Here is a 6597-nt window from a genome sequence, read left to right on the forward strand (position 1 = left end):
CAGTCATTATTTATTAGTTTAAAAGCTGGTTTTAAAAAGCTGCAAACCAAACTTTATTACACATTTCAGAATCAGGAAGGGGTAAACTGTGACAGAGTTCCTCTGTGCCACACACTTTTTTGGGGAGAAAAGTTCTGCAAAAAATAAAATAAAATAAATAAGTGTTTCCAAATTTTATTTTTGAAAAAGCTTGAGATTTTTTTCTATGATCAACCTTCACTCTAAAGTCCCTTTTACCCAAGGCATGGTCCCTGGGTCCTTTTTAAGGTCTAGTTTCTGGGAAGTTTTCAGCAAACCTCTCTTATGCTTTGTTCCAGTTTTTTTTTGTTTTTTTTTGTTTGTTTGTTTGTTTGTTTTTGTTTGTTGGTTTGAGAAGGTGAACATCTTCAACTGAGGATGCAGTTCCTGTCCCTGAGGCTATGTGTGTTCGCTGAACCTGACGCTGAATTGGGAGTTTTCATTCCCCCATCATCTTCCTCAGTCCATCTCCTTTTCTCCAACCCATTTTCTTCAACATCTTCCAACCTTTGTTGCTGTCAGGAATTTCAGAATGAATAGATGCAGAAGCATCATCTTTTTGGAAAGTTCCTTCACTTCCAATCTGCTCACTACATTTTCCAGCTCTATTTTTATATTTTAGAATCTTTAGTGTCTATTCGTCTTTGTAGTCTGTATTCTGTAAACCATATTTTACTCGTATTTTTAAAATTATTTTCTTATTTCCAACCCTTTTTCTTCTTACTTAGTGTTGGACCAACAAACATTCACCTTTCTTATCAAGGTGAATGTGAGCTCTAACCTGCTGTGGGTCACAGCCATCACAGGTATCACTGCCAGGGTGAATGTCAAAAAGTAACACAGTGTCTCCAATTTTCATTTCATTTCTGTGTATGCTCAAGTATGTAAGGGTCACATTTAGTTTTCACTTGAACCATCCGTTTTTCACTAACAATTGTTCCATTTTGACCGTCTTGATCTACAAGGACATAACTTTGTTAGTGATGGTCAAAATAAGTTTCTGCCTGAAACTTACTGACACCAACTTCAGGGATTCAAAGAGTATGCTCCAGATCATTTTCTCTTCCAATCGTAGCAGGTTTTACAGCAGTAATAATAAACAGTGACCCCGTATACAACACAGGTGATCTAATGACAATTACTCTAATACACGGGGGACAATGATTTTTCTCATTTTCCTCCTCAGTGTCTTCTGCATTACACTGCCTTCCCTGGTAATATGAGGAGGGGCTGCGCTGGGGCCCTAAAAGACACCTGCAGAGCCAGAGGCCACGGGAGTGCAGGTGGCGAAAGCCAGCCTGGCTCTGGCTGGCTGCTGTGGCCCTTGCCAGGATGCCCTGACACGCATTACCTGGAGCCAAACAGGGTTGTGGGCAATGAGCAAGGGGAATGCTGATGGCCCTGCCCAATCTGCAGGCCCTGGAAACCAGAAAACTCCTGGAAACTATTACACCTTCCCCAGCTGCAGGAACGGCAGGAGAAGTGTTGGAGAAGTCAAGGGGCCAGAAGCTCTCAGGTCTTTCCTGGGTTGAGCCAGAAACAGAGGCCAAAAGAGTTTTCAACAAAGTTTACATGTGGCTAGATATGACCTGCTGATTACACTTTTTTTCACATTTATTGAGCTGTGATTTACACATTGAAAAGTGTATATATTTAGGGTGTACAATAGAGTACTTTGAGGTGTGTATACATCTTTAAATTATCTCAATGAAGCTGGTTAATCTATCCCCTCACATACTTTATACATTTCTCTATATGTGGTGAAACTTTAGATCTAATTTTGTAACCAATCGAAATAACTACACGTTATTATTGACTATATTCACCATTCTGCACATTAGGGTCCCCAGCAGTTTTTCATTATATAACTGAAGGTATGTAGCCTTCGATGGTATCTTCCCACATTTCCCCACTTTCTAGCCTGTGGTAACTACCATTCTATTCTGTCTTTTTTTTTTTTTTAGAGTCCACATACAAACAAGATCGTGCAGTATTTGTCTTTCTGTATTTGGCTTATTTCACTTAGCATAATGTCTTCAAGATTCATCAATATTGTCATAAATGAAAGAATTTCATTCCTTATTACAGCTGAAATTATCTCTCTCACAGTTTATCCATTTGCTTGTATCAGAGGAGTGCAGATACCCTTAGCGATACTGATTTTATGTCCTTTGGCTATATGCTCTGAATTGGGATTAAGGGTAGATCGAGTTTAAAAATGTTAAAAAAAAAAAAAACCTCCATACTGGGTTTTTTTGTTTGTTTGTTTGTTTTTTGTAATTGCTGCACCAATGGACATGCTCAGCAACTGTCTGCAAGTATTCTATTTTCTCTGCACCCTAACACATTTTATCTTTTGACTTTTTGATAATAGCTATCCTAAAACCATGATAAGGTGATATCTCATTATGATTTTGATTGTAATTACTCTGATAATTAGTAATGTTGAGAATATTTTTATATACTTGCTGGCTATTTGTATGTCTTTGGGAAAATGGCTATTTAGATATTTTTCCCTATTAATCAGGTAATTGGTTTTTGTTTCGTTCTGCTGTGAAGGTTTTTTTCCTTCATATTGAGTAGTATTAAATATATGTTGGATAGTAACATCCTACATATGGTTTACAAATATTTTCTCCCATCCCATCTATTGCCTTTATATTTTGTTGATTGTTCCCTTTATTGTGCAGAAACTTTTTACTTTGATATAGTTCCACTTTTTAATTTTTGCTTTTGTTGCTTGCCTTCTTTGTGTTGAATCCAAACATTACCATGACTAGAGTTAAGGAGCACCTTTCCCATATTTTTTAGAGAGGATTCATGATTTCAGTTCTTATGCTTAAGTTCTTATTTTAAACTCATTTTTGTGGTGGTATAAGAGAAAGATTCACTTTTTGTGTATGCATATCTAGTTTTTTCCACACGATTTCTTGATGTGTCTGTCTTTTCCTAATTAGGTGAGATCACTCGACAGAATATGTGTGACTTTATTTCTGGGTCCTCTATTCTGTTCCATTGGTTTTTATGTAGGTACTATAGTATTTTGATGACTATAGCTCTGTAATATAGTTTGAAATCAAGAAGTTTGAGGCTTTCCGCCTTTTTGTTCTTCTCAGTATTGGCTATTTGGGGTCTTGTGTGTTCTCCATACAAATTTTACACTTGTTTGTTCTACATTTACTTTAATGACATTAAAATTTTCATAGGAAGTTGTTTAACTCTGTAGATGAGTTTGTGTAGTATAGGTATTTTAACAATATTAATTTTTAGAATCCATGAACACAAGATATATTTCTCATTTTGTATTCTTCAATTTCTTTCAACATTTTAAAGTTTTCAGTATGCAGGTCTTTAATATTCTTTGTTAAACTCATTCTATGTAATAAATTATGTATTTCTTTCTATTTGGTAATATTGTAAATGGAATTATTTTCCTTATTCCTTTTTCAGATTTTTTTGTTACTGTATCAAAATGCAACTGATTTTCATGTTAATATTCTATCCTGCAACTCTACTGAATTAGTTTGTTATCTATAACAGGGTTTTGTTGGTTTGTTTTTTTTTTTTTTTTTTGTAAAATGGTGGGTATTCTTAATCCTGGAGATATTTTTAAATTGATAGTTGCTATTATCATTTCATAATTATTTAAAAATCTGACCAGATGGGTTTCTGCTGTCATGAATTCAGTGGAATTCAAATGATTCAATTTAAAATAATTTTGTGGGTTTTGCCTGGGCTCTGGGATGGGAGGCGCCCCAAGGAGCCAGGAGATTCAGGATGGGGAGGGAGAAGCGCTCAGGGAGGAGGGGAAGCAGAAAGGGGGACAGGAACAGCAGCAAGGAGAGGAGTCGTGTCCGAGACCCAGTGGAGAGAGAGAATGGGCCAGAAAAGGGGTGAAGGGTGGGAATGGGCAACAGGACTGCTTCCCAGCCCGGGCAGGGGGCAGGGAACTTTGCTAAGCCCCAGGGAACAGTGCGGGCAGAGTGGGAGGGAGTGGAGACAACCAGGCGGACCCCAAGGTCAACGGAGAGAAAGGGACATTTCTTGGTTCCTTCACCTCTGCCCAACGTTCTGCGGGCATGGGCCCCCCAGGGGCAGGGCAGTGGACAAAGCTGCTCCTGGCGGGCTGGGAGAGCTGAGAGGCGCACACCCTTTTCGCAGGGCCGGGGTGACGGCAGAAGCAAGCGATGGCTGCGGATCCCGCTGGCCCCGCGGGTGGGCGGGGAGGGCATGGGCGGGGCGAGCTCATGGGGGCCCAGCGCCGGGGTCTGCAGGGGGCCCTGGAGGAATCCACCCGCCAGTGCAGTGGCCTTCCGGGAGACCAGTGTGAACGGCCCCGTGGAGACGCCCTTCCCAGCTGGAACATTTGTGAGGCTGGAATTAAAGCTCAGGCAGAAAAGCGGCAGGAGGAAGGACTGCAAGAAACACGAGTGCAAAGTCCAGCCCAAGCGGGGGAAGTGGAAATGCCTGGCCTGAGTCAAACTGGGATCTGAGGGGAAGGTTCCGGCCCCGATGGTAACTGCCCTATAGAGACGCCCGCTTGGCGGGAGCCTGAGGAGCACCAGGGACCCAGTACAGCCGGGCGGAGTGGGCGGTGAGGACTCCTCAGCTACTGCTTCCCTGTACAGTTCGCCTTCTCCAAGGCCCGGCCCCCAGCTGACCCCAGCACTGAACTGCATGGTTCCTCCTGGACCACTGCCGCGGGTGACCAGTGGAAGACCCCACCTCCCAGGGAGAGGACCCTACTATATCCCGAGCCAATAAAGCTGCTTCTCCCACCAAAAATAAATAAAAATGAATTAATTTTTTGTTTGATCTTTGAAAATGATGTGTATCCTTTATTTACTGGTCAATGTGCTGCCCATTTATCTACATGCCTAATCAGTCAAACTTTTTTAAAAAGTTATTTAACGTTATGATCCTTTATTATGACACAAAATAGTAAATTTTATAATGGTTTTAAAGTCATCTAATATGATTAAAAATATGTCACTTTGTCATTGCCAATGAATCTTTGGGTTATTTATTTTACACTGTTAAATATTCTGTCTACAAATGTCTAATAGCTTACAATCTTGCCTAACATATTGTATCTGCTAAGTACTAACTACTCTAATTCAACAAATTTTCTTTTTACACCATTTTTAAAATACAATATTATTTTCTATTTATTTGTATTAAAATTATTTTTCTGCATAATCTAAATATTTATGAAAATTATGAGGTCTATTCAGTCTGCCCTCTTGACAAAAGTCAGAGTTTTTTTCTCTTTATTAGTATGTTAGACAGGACAAATGCAATTTCATTACAGGGACATGTTGCATAGTTGTGAAGTATGGGCTTTTGTGTAACAATCACCTGAACGGTGCTCATTGTCCCAATTAGGTATTTTCTCATTCCTAAACCCTCTACCAACCTCCCATCTTTCTGAGTCTCCAGTGTGTATTCTTCCAGTCTCTATATCCAAGTGTATGTATTATTGAGCTACCACTTATAAGTGGGAAATTGCAGTATTTGATTTTCTGTTTCTGAGTTATTTCACGTACAATAATGGCCTCCAGTTCCATTCATGTGGCTGCACAAGATGATTTTATTCTTCTTTGTGACTGGGTAGTATTCCAGGGTATAAATGTATAGTCAGTCATTGATTGACAAATTTAAACTGATTGATAAATTTAAATTGAAGATATGCTATTCACAATAGCATATCTTTGCTATTGTGAATAGTGCTGCAATAAACGTATGAGTGGGGGTATCTTCTTTACATAATGAATCATTTTCCTTTAAGTAGATACCCAGTAGTGGGAGTCCTGGATCAAATGGAAATTCTATTTTTAGTCTTTTGAAAAATCTCCATACTGTTTTCCATAGAGGTTGTAGAAATTTACATTCTCACACACAATGTATAAGTGTTCTCTTTTCTCTGTATGCTTGCCAATATCAATCATTTTTCTGCTTTTTAATAATTAGCCATTATGAAAGTGTAAAATGGTATTTCATTGTGATTTTTAATTAGCATTTCTCTGCTCATTGGCAATGTTGAACAGTTTTTACATGCTTGTTGACCACCATCGAATTCTTTTTGAAAAATATATGTTCTCAATCTTTGTCTGTTTGTTAATGAGGTTACTTGTTTTATTCTTGTTGAGCTGTTTGATTTCCTTGTATATTCTGGACATTAGTTCTTTATCACTTTCATAGTTCACAAACACTTTTCTTATTCCATAGGTTGTCTGCTCACCTGTTAATTGAAAGCTCCTTTTCAGGAGCTTTTTAGTTTAATTCAGTTCCATTTGTCTATTTTTCTTATTGTTGCATCTGCTTTTGGGATCTTAGTCATGAATTATTTGTCCAGACCAATGTCCAGAAGAGTTTATCATAGAGTTTCTTCTAGAATATTTATCATTTCAGGTTTTACGTTTTAGTCTTCTAATTCATATTGAGTTGATTTTTGTATATGGTGAGAATTAGGGTTTCTATTTCATACTTCTGCATATGGCAATATAATTTTTCCAGCACAATTTGTTGAATAGGATGTAATTTTCCCATGTATGTTTCTGTTGACTTTGTTGATCAGTT

General features: G+C 38.5%; 1 pseudogene; it reads right to left on the reverse strand.

The window, feature by feature from the left end:
* Window positions 1–216: 216 nt before the first annotated feature.
* Window positions 217–4697, reverse strand: LOC116470574 (angiogenic factor with G patch and FHA domains 1-like; annotated as a pseudogene).
* Between the last annotated feature and the right edge of the window lie 1900 nt (window positions 4698–6597).

This window comes from Hylobates moloch, unplaced genomic scaffold (genome assembly GCF_009828535.3).
Source record: "Hylobates moloch isolate HMO894 unplaced genomic scaffold, HMol_V3 SCAFFOLD_6, whole genome shotgun sequence".
NCBI lineage: Eukaryota > Metazoa > Chordata > Mammalia > Primates > Hylobatidae > Hylobates > Hylobates moloch.